This window comes from Phocoena phocoena, chromosome X (genome assembly GCF_963924675.1).
Source record: "Phocoena phocoena chromosome X, mPhoPho1.1, whole genome shotgun sequence".
Classification (NCBI taxonomy): Eukaryota; Metazoa; Chordata; class Mammalia; order Artiodactyla; family Phocoenidae; genus Phocoena; species Phocoena phocoena.
Window position 1 is genome coordinate 6,786,925 of NC_089240.1, and position 12,441 is coordinate 6,799,365.

The 12,441-nt window shown below is 48.9% G+C and overlaps 1 protein-coding gene across 1 annotated transcript in view; it reads left to right on the top strand.

Moving 5' to 3' along the window:
• Window positions 1–12,441, top strand: part of TBL1X (transducin beta like 1 X-linked) — a 226,920-nt gene that overhangs the window by 47,763 nt on the left and 166,716 nt on the right. The window lies entirely within an intron of this gene.

A 12,441-nucleotide genomic window follows, 5' to 3' on the forward strand; every position in this document is an offset into this window, starting at 1 on the left:
AAAGTGTTTTTTCCCCCCATTTTATGAAGATGAAATGGGAATTCTTTTTTTTTTTTTTTTTTCTTTTTTGCAGTACGCGGGCCCCTCACTGCCGTGGCCTCTCCCGTTGCGGAGCACAGGCTCCGGACGCGCAGGCTCAGCGGCCATGGCTCACGGGCCCAGCTGCTCCGCGGCACGTGGGATCCTCCCGGACCGGGGCACGAACCCTTGTCCCCTGCATCGGCAGGTGGACTCTCAACCACCGCGCCACCAGGGAAGCCCCACACATCACATATTTTTATGTTCTTAAATTATCCATGGCTTTAAAGTGGTAAATCAGTGCTCCTTTTTTTTTTTTTTAAATACTGCATGTTTCCTTTTTTCCCCTGCTACCCCTTCAAAAGTATTTACATTTTTCTTTCAGAGTAAAGTGAGAAAATCCTGCTGGCCTCTCAATTTTAAGGACTAGTACTTGTCTTTCCATCACAAACATGCGTGTTTTCTGGCTTGACTTCAGCCCATGAAATGTTAACATGTAGCAGGAGGAAGACATTTCTGGATTCGTTCCAGAATACATCTGTTTTTTTCAATGGCACATTTTACCCTTTCACCTTAATTCATACCTTCACATCGTATTTTTAGATGTGTTCAATTAGAAACAGCTCCCCTTCTCAAACAATGGAATGTTTCACATTAAAGGTTAAACACAGTCACTGTAAGAGCATTTTCTCTGGGCTGTTTGTAAAGCGATCCCATAGGCAGCCAGCAGGTAACCCTGGAGCAGGGACAGGTGTGTTGATGTGGGAACTGTGCCGGCCGGGCTGGTAAACTGGATGAAGAGCAGGAGAGGCCCAGGGGCTCCAGATACCCTGAGGGGTGGGGCCTCACTGATCTGCTGCCCTCTTCCCCACCCTGGCTCTGCTGGGCTCAGAGCAGTGTCACCTGCTGTCCCCAGACATCCCTGGGCTGTCCCGTAGCATCCGCGCCCCTAAAAGATTATTTACCTCTGTTTCCTCCTCTCCCACCCCCTGCCCGAACTGCCCCAGCTCTGGCCACTGTTCTTAACTTGGGAATAATAATAGTGTGGACTTAACAAGGGCATCGTGAGATTCAAGGTAAAAGCCTTTGGGCCCAGCGGGCTTCCTGATTTTCATCTTTCTGCTCCACCTGTGTGCCCACCTCTGCCCCAGCCCCCAGGGGTCCTGGCCGCCCAGCATCCCCCCTTCCCCACGGCAGAGGACGCAGCTTCTACGTCAGTTGCACCGCTTAACCGGGCTGCCGTTGGAATCTCCTGGGAGCTTTCCAGCTTTTTCTGGTGCCCAATTCCTACCTCACAGAGACAGGTTGAATTGGCCTGGGTGCGGCCCAGTTGTAAAAACGATAGTGTGTGTTGCGTGCTTGGGATGTATGAGGAGTTCTGTTGGGTACTTTGTATTCACTCTCTCAGGAAACTCTACTGATGGCCTTCATGTCATATTATCCCATTATACAGGTGAGAAAAGAGAGGCGTAGAGAAAAAAGAGGAATTCCACCCAAACACACGAGGGCCCGGGGCAAGACAAATCGTGAAACCTCTTCCCTTCTGCTTTTTCTGTCCATACCTCGGACCGAGAGCTGGGCCTGGCACAGAGCATGGCGTAGCATGTATTAATTAGTCTCTGAGGGCTGCCATAACGAAGTGCCGCATATGGGGTGGGGCAGGCTTCAAGACCCGCCGTCCTGGAGGCTGGAATGTGAGATCCAGGCGTGGGCAGGGCTGGTTCCTCCTGAGGCCTCTCTCCTGGGCGTGTAGACGGCCGTCTCCTCCCTGTGTCCTCACGTGGTCGTCCCTCTCTGTGTGTCTGTGTCCTCATCTCCTCTTATAAGGACACCAGTCCTATTGGAGTAGGACCCACCCTAGTGACCTCATTTAATTTAATCATCCCTTTAAAGACCTGTCTTCAAATACAGCCAGATTCTGAGGTCCTGGGAGGTTGGGGCTTCAGCATCTGAGCTTTGGGGAGACACAGTTCAGCTGTAACAGCGTGAACACTTGACACAGGTGTGTCGGATATGGGAGAGCGTGTTTCCTTTCTGCGTCCTTCGGGATGGTTTTCTCTACCTTCTTATTTCGTAACCGTGCATTCCCTTCCCCCTCCCCTCTGGTTTTTCAGAAAAACCTTATGGTCCTCAACGGTGTCTAAACGACATTTTGTAAATGTCAGCGCTACACTGGAGAGGAATGTTCTGATGTTAGGGAGATACATTGGGAAGACAGTTTTTGCCAAGCTTCGGTTTCCTTCTCAGTGAAAATCTTCAATGAAAAGACATACTTCCCTTTTTCCCGGTGTTGAGAAAACGCAGTTTTCAAGTTCTAAGCACAAGGAAAATCGTCAGATTGCTCTGGACTCCTCTGTGGACATTTCCTGACGCGTGTTTGGCGGCAGCAAGGCCAGCGCAGTTTCCAAGGCAAAAAGGGACTGCCTCGAACACGGTGGACCCAAAGGAAGGACAGAGTGATGCTTTGTGGTATCTTGAAAACGTGAGAGTCAGGGATGCTAAATTACCAGGCCAGAAGGGTCAGGTTGCCGGAAATTCCGACCTGGTCACTGGCTGTGCTTCTGGGGGGTTGTACTCGGTGCTCCTTGGGGCGGATGGGAGCATCCAGCAGACGTCCTCTGGCTGTGGTTGAGCTCAGCCCAGATCCGCGCTTGGTGTATTACTGCTTGAGAAGTCAGTAGACCCGTCGTTAATGGGTATCGTTAATACTGAATGCTTAGTATTGGTGACCAGCGTGCTTCATATTCTCTTTGTTTGGGTGTAAGTAGATAGACTAGTCTGTCCTTAAAGTTCTGTGTCCAGGCGTACCTCTGTACGTTCCTACTGTGAAAAGCCTGTGTAGAGCAAAGCTGTTTTCATGGAATTGTGGGTGTGACAGGATTACAGTGATGTACATTTCACAGACCAGCAGTAGAGTATCGGTATCGGTGAAATTGAGGTGGGGGGGCACGAATGTTTAAAGTCATATGATTTATTCCCTAAACGTTGATGAATAATTCACTCTTTACGCTAGGATGGCTTGAAATCGATCAGCCTGAATTAGCCAGCGAGCGCCTTGCACCCGTGTTATACCAGTCAAATACCCAGTTGTGCCATGATTTTTAGTGAACTCTGACAGCTTCAAGTGCACCAGTAACAGGCCTGCTTATCCCGTGGTGAGTTCCGTCCATGCCCTCTATGTTTTAAAGTACCTGACAAGCAGGTACTGTGATAGCTATTAAGTGGCTGTTACATCAAAGCTATCAGATTTTAAGTGTATTGGACAGTTCTTGTTTGGCCAAGCATTGGAATTGAGCACTTTTATCGAGTGATGGTGGTGTCGTACTGCCACTACCCTGGAAACTTAAATAAGTTCCGTTTGGTACACACAGGTAGTAATTGCGAGATAATTTCCATGGAACCCGCCTATAAACGTTGACCCAGCAGCCCTCTTTAGCGTAGCTGTAGAATCAAAGCACAGCTCGTTCTGAAAAGGCGAGGGCACATCTTCTAAATGGGGCGCTTCCCGACCACTGTGGTGCATTTAACCCCAGCGGGAGTGGAGTGCAGCTACAGACCGAGAAATGACGTGAAGGTCACAGACTGCTAATTGAATTTTCACGACAAAGACACTTGCCAGCTATTGGATTGAGGCAATGACTTGAATTTCTCTCCTGCTTGAAGGATAAGAGCCATCTCTCTGCACCAGAAACTGAAGTGCAGAATCTGTTCACACACGTCCTTCTCTGGTTTTGATTATTCCCGGAGCGGTCCCGAGGCTCTGCGTTGCTGCTCTCTGCTTTTCAGTCTTGAAGTAGTTACGCAAAGGTCAGTCCTCATTCCTTCCAGAGTTACCAAAGGCTTTTGAGGTAATCGTTTGGAGCGCAGTTCTGTGTGGCCGGTATTTACTGAGCGCTCACTTGAGTGAAGCGCCGCGTGGCGGGCCAGGTGGGGCGTCTCAGCGGTCTTGGTCCTTACCGTCGAGACGTGTCCTGTCTTGCGTGATGTGTGTATGTTGGTGACAGAAATGCCCTCGCATTCTTGTTTGGCTGTGTTGAAGAGTTTGCTGTTAGAGGTAGTTTTGCTTCCCATCGTAGCTACCTCACTCTCCAGCGCTGTGTTGGCCTATAGTAGGTGCTTCATAAGTACCTATGGAGTGAGTGGAAGAATGACCTTGACCTGCCTGCAGTCTGCCCTGTGTCGCGAGAGGCTCCGGCTGTGCTGAGGACCTTTGACCCCTGATCCTCTCTTCACATTGGTGACTACCCAGACACCTGAGAGCTTTGAATCTGCCCAGGGGTGGTTTGTCTTCGTCCCTTCGTGCTGCTGTAACGAAATACCGTAAGCTGGCTGGCTCGTAAACCGCAGAAATTTATTTCTCACCGTTCTGGAGGCTGGAAGTCCAGCGTCATGGTGCACGCAAATTTGGTGGCTGGTGAGAACCTGCTTCCTGGTTCATTCATAGATGGTCGTCTCCTCGCTGTGTCCCCACCGGTGGAAGGGCTGAGGGAGCTCTCTGGGGTCTCATGTATAAGGGCACTGCCGCTGTTCTTGAGGACTCCGTTCTCACGACCCAATCACCTCCCAAAGGCCCCACCTCCAAATATTGTCACGCTGGGGAGTAGGCGTCCGCGTCTGAATTTTGGGGGGACACAAACGTTCAGTCCATAGCAGTGATCGTATAAAAAGAGATGACTTTGGTGATGGCCTATCAGGTGTGCCCTCTCCTGAGAGGGACTTCCAGTAGACGGAGGAACGGAACCGGTCCTCTGACTCAACAGGTCAGACAAGAAATCGCGCAGCCCTGCTGTGGTGGTGCCTAGTGGTGATCAAGGTGAGAACAACTCAAATTCTGCTTCTGATGCCCCCCGTGGAGACGAGGGTTCTCGTTCTTTCTTTGTGTGGGCAGGTGCATTTTATTTTAATCTTTTTAATTGAGGTATAGTTGAGTTACAATACTGTATAGGTTGAGAGCTGTCATTCCTTAAGAAAACCTTCGTTGAGCAACTGTAGCGTATCAGGAATAACTTGTTCTCCGTGTCCTGGGGAGACGGCACCATAGGTGAGGGAGGCTTGTTCTCGGTGTCCTGGGGAGACAGCACCATAGGTTAGGGAGGCTTGTTCTCGGTGTCCTGGGGAGACGGCACCATAGGTGAGGGAGGCTTGTTCTCGGTGTCCTGGGGAGAAGGTGAGGGAGGCTTGTTCTCGGTGTCCTGGGGAGACGGCACCATAGGTTAGGGAGGCTTGGGCTAGTGGCCGCACAGGAAGGTCACTGTAACTGGAGACAGTGATGTTTTGTAAACGTGGTGGCGGTCGCCCGGGGCTCTGCACGTGTGATGGATCTGGGCAAGGGTCACTAGGCGGTGTGGACGCAGCTCGGTGGCAGGACAAGGAGGGTGGCACGGAGTGGGCCATTTGGGCGGTGCTCAAAGGTGTTTGAAGGGGAGAGCGAGCTGGGACTTTCAGAGGGGGGGTTGGGGTCTTGAAGGCCCATACTCTGGAAAGAGGGGAGGCCGCCAAGTGTTGTCTTTTTGGACAGAGAAGGGCCACATCAAAAAATGTACCTAAGAAAAAATGATCTGAGAGTAACATGTAGCTCGAGCTGGCGCCCTGTGTCCCATGGGCCGGATCCCTGTACACCTCCACCCTGCCCCCAAGCTAACAACGCTTGTTACATTTTAAAGAGGAGTGAAAGAAGAGTGAAGAGCAGTAATACAACACAAATGGCCTGTGATCCGCACAGCCTGCGAAGTTTATTACCTGGCCCTTCTCCGAAGTAGTTTGCCTAGCCCTGTTGGACTGGAAAGGAGAAGACAGCCTGGCTTTCCCTATACTAAGAGGAAGTTGAGCTTGTCCTAGACTAAGGGTAGGGGGTCCTTTGGAATTATGGATACGGAGAGATAAGAGATGAGGATGGAGAGGGGCGCAGAACAGGCAGGAGAGGATGGAATCAAGAAGGGTTGGTGGGACTAACTTTGAGAAGGTAAAGGCTAATTCTTCCTTTAAGACGGTGGGAGGGAAAATGAGCTCTTGGGTGGGGAGGAGAGAAGTGGAGACTCTGTGGAAGTCTAGGTGCAGCGTGATCTGCACTGGCTTAGGAAGCTGGCCCTTGAGCAACGTAGAGCATTCTGGAATGTGTGCTGGAAAGAACAAAGTCGGGAGGCAGTTAGCATTTGGCTTACATGGGTGAAATGTCACATGTCGCGTTACATTGTGATTTCTCTTTCAACTGTGCGCTCCTCCGCCATCCTAGGAAGTGTTGGCTCCCAAGCATGTCTTGATGCTTTGTATTTATCAGCACTCGGACCGAGTGCCTGGCACCAAGAGGAATGGTGTTCAGCAACGCTTGCTGAATGAATGTGTGCTGGACAGCACAGTGGGCTGGTTCAGTGTGGGAATGTACCTTTTCAGAGGGTCAGCGGCCACTAACCAACGTTACCCACTAACTTTCTGCAGGGGCGGAAACCTTCCATCGTCTGTGCTGGCCCTGTGGTAGCCGTTCCAGTGGGGCCAGTGAGCGCCTGAGGTGGGACTCGTGGGACAGAAGAATTGAATTTTAAATTTCGTTTACCTTTTTTATTGTGGTCAAATACATATAACAAAATGTACCGTTTCAACCATTTTAAAATGTAGAGTTCTGTGGCTTTAACTCGGTTCCCATGGTTGTACAGTCATCGCCGTCATCCATCTCCAGAACTTTTTCATCTGCCCAAATGGAAACTCTCTCCCCCCCCCTTTTTTTTACATCTTTATTGGAATATAATTGCTTTACAATGGTGTGTTAGTTTCTGCTTTATAACAAAGTGAATCAGTTATACATATACATATGTTCCCATATCTCTTCCCTCTTGCGTCTCCCTCCCTCGCACCCTCCCTGTCCCACCCCTCCAGGCGGTCCGCAAAGCACCGAGCTGATCTCCCTGTGCTATGCGGCTGCTTCCCACTAGCTATCTATTTTACGGGAAACTCTCTCCTCTTTAAACAGTAATTCCCCTTCCTCCCCTCCCCTGTCCCCTGATAACCTCTATTCTACTTTCTGTCTCTATGGATTTGACTACGCTGGGTGACTCATATGAGTGGAATCATAGAGTATGCATCCTTTTGTGATGGGTTCATTTCACTTGGCTTCATGTCCTTGAGGCTCATTCCGTGTTGGAGCATTTGTCAGACTTCCCTTTTAAAGCCTGAATCGGGGACTTGCCTGGTTGAGCAGTGGTTGAGAATCCGCCTGCCAATGCAGGGGACACAGGTTCGAGCCCTCCTTCGGGAAGATCCCACACACCTGGGAGCAATGCTCCACAGCAGGAGAAGCCACCGCAATGAGAAGCCCGCGCACCGCAACAAAGAGTAGCCCCCGCTCGCCGCAACTAGAGAAAGCCCGCGCACAGCAACGAAGACCCAGCGCCCAGCCAAAGAAGGAGAGAGAGAGAGAGAGAGAGAGAGAGCCTGAATCATACTCCATTGTGGGTATAAGTCACATTTTTTCTGTCCATTCATCTATTGATAGACACTTGGGTTATCTCTGCCTTTTGACTACTGGGAATAATGCTGCTATGAACTTAAATTCAACTTATACTTAAATTTAAGTTTGCAGAGGCACATGGGGGCTTGTGGCGCCGCTTGTGGAGAGGTGGGCGGCACGGTAGAACCTGCAGCATTGAAGTCTTTGGAAGGGACGTGATTCTCTGTGACCACGAGAAGCCTCAAGATGTGCCCGTTTGAGGCGGTGGGAGTGCACCCGTGAGCTGAGATCAGGGCATGGACATCGAGGGCCGTGGAGGGGCGGGACAGGGCCTCGAGGAGCGTAAGTGTTAACCGCTGGGCCACCTGTGCTGTGTGATGTCTGAGGGCTCTGTGCATTATTTAAACACGATGATTTACGGAGATTGATTTATTCTGTCTGGATTTTGTTCTGTTCTGTTTTGTTTTTCCTTCCTCAGGGGTCCTGTCTTCGTGACAGCCGTGCTGCTCTTTGAGTTTTAATAATTTCTGCCTGGTTTATGTGACTTTTCTTACAGTAAAGGGTTGATGGGAGGGTCCAGCTCTGTCTTATGTGTCAGTTTCCTCAGTGGTATTTGTTCTTTTTTTTTTTTTTTTGCGGTATGCGGGCCTCTCACTGCTGTGGCCTCTCCCGTTGCGGAGCACAGGCTCCGGACGCGCAGGCTCAGCGGCCATGGCTCACGGGCCCAGCCGCTCCGTGGCATGTGGGATCCTCCCGGACGGGGTCACGAACCCACGTCCCCTGCATCGGCAGGCGGACTCCCAACCACTGCACCACGGGGGAGCCCTGTTCTTATTTTTATTTATTTTTTTAAAAGAAGATGTTGCGGGTAGGAGTTAATTAATTAATTAATTAATTTTTTTTACTGTGTTGGCTCTTCGTTTCTGTGCTAGGGCTTTCTCTAATTGTGGCAAGCAGGGGCCACTCCCCGTTGTGGCATGCGGGCCTCTCACTATCGTGGCCTCTCTTGTTGCGGAGCACAGGCTCCAGACGCGCAGGCTCAGTAGTTGTGGCTCATGGGCTCAGCCACTCCGCGGCATGTGGGATCTTTCCGGATCAGGGCTCGAACCCGTGTCCCCTGCATTAGCAGGCAGATTCTCAACCACTGAGCTACCAGGGAAGCCCCTTTTATTTTTTGTGTCACGTGTCCAGACCCCAGAGCGTGTTTGTTATCTACCAATGAACCTTTGGCGGGTAAAGGTGGCCAGGGGAGAAGTTGCATGCTTGGATGCCGAGGTGTGGGTGCACCTTTGGGAGAAGCAGGCCTGGGGCTGCTGCCGTCAGCACCAGCTGGGGCGGAGGACAGCGGGCAGGTGGACCGCGTGGCGGTCCTGGCCTGCCGAAGCTCAGGGAACGTGGTACTGGAACAGGAGGGCTGAGGAGGGGCGGGTTAGAGTTCAGGTTGAAGGAGCCTGGCAAGGAGGAATGAGGGTGTTGATTTTCTTAACCCTTCGTGGGCCTTTGAGTGGCTGCAACGAGGGAAAGGAGAGATTGTGTTTGGGGATGAAGAGGAATGTTTGGGCACACGTGAACTTGTTTAAAGGCACAAAGCCCTTCTTGTGACGTTCGTCACGATACTGTGGTCCCACAAAGGTCGTAGGTATCCTGGAAATGTGTGGTCTGGGAGTGACTCGGATCAGGGTGGGATGAGGCCCCTCCATTGAGTGGTGTGGAGCCTTGCCTAGGTAACCTCTTTCTGCCTTGGTCTCTGAGTCAGGAGAATGGACTTGACGCTATTTACTTTATAAGGTAGTTGAATGAACTCGGTGAGATGAGATGGACACAGGTGAAAATCTTGGTACATATGGGCTACCTGGGAAAGGCTAGTTTCTGTTATAAACGAGGGGCGTTTTCTGACGGTCCCTACTAGTCCCTTTTCCTCCTAACTTTGCGTTTTCTTTAAAACTTGGCTCCTGTATCACCTTCTCCAGGAGGCCTTTGTCTCCCACCCAGATGGCTTTTTTTGGTCTGTGTTTTATAATATGCCAGGGGCAGTTTGTTATAAGCATTTCTGTTGTTTTATGATAGTCTATAGATATACGTCTCTCCACACCAAAGTGTTCTTGTGTCACAGCCAGGGCTGCGTCACGTTCATCGTGTAGTCCTGTACCTCCCACAGAGCCTGAAACCTACGTGTGCTCGGGCAAACAGGTGAAGACCAGGTGGTTGAGTCTTCTCATCCACCGTGTTAGCAGTTCACGGGAAGGGCATGTCCCATCAGTTGCAGATGATCCATGTAGACAGTAGGCTGAGTTAGAACTAGACCGACCCGCTGGGCTCAGAAAGGTGCCGGGGGATAGACTCGGTTCTGGGTGGAGTCTTAGAAGACATCCCTAGTTGGCAGTAGAGCAGAGCATCCAGAGTTTGTACAGATGTTCCAACAAGCGCTGGGTGTAGCTCAGGGAGAATTTGGCACAAGACGTGAAGTGGTGGACCCTGTGGGCAGAGATCATAGTAGCTTGTCAGCACATCATTATTTCACTGTCAGAGCTCACACGCATTGAGCACTTACTATGTGCCAGGCAGGATTCGGGTTCTAGAGGGTCTGGTGTACTAGGTGGGTTACCAGGACAAAGGATGAGGCACAGACTGCAAGTTACAAAGGAACCACACCCTGGGTGGCTACTGACTCGTAGGACCAGGGCATGCTAGAGCCTGATCATAATCAGAGGACATGGTCAGAGCCAGACGGTCAGCCCAGGCTTCCCAAGGCCCTAAGTAACGGTTGTTGAAATTTGTTTTCTTGTTTTTTTTTACGCGGGCCTCTCACTGCTGTGGCCTCTCCCGTTGCGGAGCACAGGCTCCGGACGCGCAGGCTCAGTGGCCATGGCTCACAGGCCCAGCTGCTCCGCGGCATGTGGGATCTTCCCAGACCTGGGCACGAACCCGTGTCCCCTGCATCGGCAGGCGGACTCTCAACCACTGCGCCACCAGGGAAGTCCGAAATTTGTTTTTTGTACTGGAGAGATCAAGTCATTTGGCAGGTGAAGCCAGAGAGCAACTGTGACTTGCACTGCCTCCTTCACAGACAACTGTGGAGTTATCTTGCTGTGTTTCCCTCCTTTATAAAGTTAAGCTTCCTTCACGAGGGTTAAATTTACATACTTTGGGGTCATTAGTAGAAGGCTGGAGCAGCTGAGGGAAGTGATACCCAAGGAAATGATCTTCCTTTCCAATATGTGCTAATTTAGAAATAGCAAAATGTTTTATATTAACAGGTGAGAAAGGACAGTTAATTACAATCAAATCCAAATTCAGTGGGTTAGGCAGGATTTCTTTTCTCCATAATTTTTATTATGGATAAAAGTGGGAGAGAAGATGCTTCTGCATTCACTAATGCTTGGGGTGTTCTTTGGAAAACCCTCCAATTTAGTGACAAGCCCCAGGGACAGTTACTGTTAGTTGGTCTAACATAATTTATATGTATCCCTGTCTCATTGTCATGTTAAGGATGTAAAAATGCTTTTTCTATCAGTCTGATCAAGTATGAATGCAGCGTTTTCTCCCAGTTTCTAACTTTGCTTTTCCTTTCTAATTGGTAATAAAGGCAGAATGTACTATGGTTTTTTTGAACTTTATCTTACTTTATTTTTTTATACAGCAGGTTCTTATTAGTTATCTATTTTATACATATTCTTGTATACGTGTCAATCCCAATCTCCCAATTCATCCCCCCCCCACCACCACTTCCCCCCTTGGTGTCCATACGTTTGTTCTCTACATCTGTGTCTCAGTTTCTACCCTTCAAACCGGTTCATCTGTACCATTTTTCTAGATTCCACATATAAACATTAATATTATATATTAATATAATTATTAATTATATTAATAATTAATTATACATTATAATTATTAATATATTTGTCTTTCTCTTTCTGACTTACTTCACTCTGTATGGCAGTCTCTAGGTCCATCCACGTCTCTACAAATGACCCAGTTTCGTTCCTTTTTATGCCTGAGTAATATTCCATCATATATATGTACCATGTCTTCTTTATCCATTCGTCTATCGATGGACATTTAGGTTGCTTCCGTGACCTGGCTGTTGTAAATAGTGCTGCAATGAACATTGGGGTGCATGTGTCTTTTTGAATTATGGTTTTCTCTGGGTATATGCCCAGTAGTGGGATTGCTGGGTTGTATGGTAGTTCTAGTTTTAGTTTTTTAAGGAACTTCCATAATGTTCTCCATAGTGCCTGTATCAATTTCCATTCCCACCAACAGTGCAAGAGGGTTCCCTTTTCTCCACACCCTCTCCAGCATTTGTTAAGAATGTACTGTTTGTGTGAGGTGTAAGTAACGAACAGTTAAAGAGAGAATTTCACTCACCAGGATAAAGAAGGACGCTGGGAATCAAGCAATATAAGAACAAAACAAAACAAAAAAGCAAAGATGTTTTTGGTGGAATTTAACTATAATTAGCTGTACTGATTCAGTGTTGTAGAAACAAATGATCATAAGGCCAACTCATTCATTATGGTGCAACTCATTCATTCATGATTTTTTTTTTATTCATTAAATGTGAAGCACCTAACGTGGGAAAGCCGGTGTGTCGAGCTTGAGCTACCAAGGCTAGATTTGGCAATTCAGTTCTGCTTCTCTGAGAGAAGGAGGTTTCTGTGTTGCTCCTTGGAACGCTGGGTGGTTAGATTGAACTTGGCCCTCGGATGGAGATGAACCTCAGGGTGAATATTGTCAGAGGGAATTGCCTTACAAAGAAGGGGGAAAAAAAGATGCAAGAGGAGATTAAGCATTTCTCATGGCTGAGAGTTTCTTCTGTAGGTTTGGCCCTCCTTTTAGTTTTGTATGCATTTATTATAGTACATGCTGTTTATTTACTTAAAAATTTAAAAATTCAAAGAGTACCGAAGGGTATGAGTTAGAAGTAAAAGCCTTTCTCCCTCATAATCTCACTTCCCAGAGTAAACACTGTTGGTAGTTTC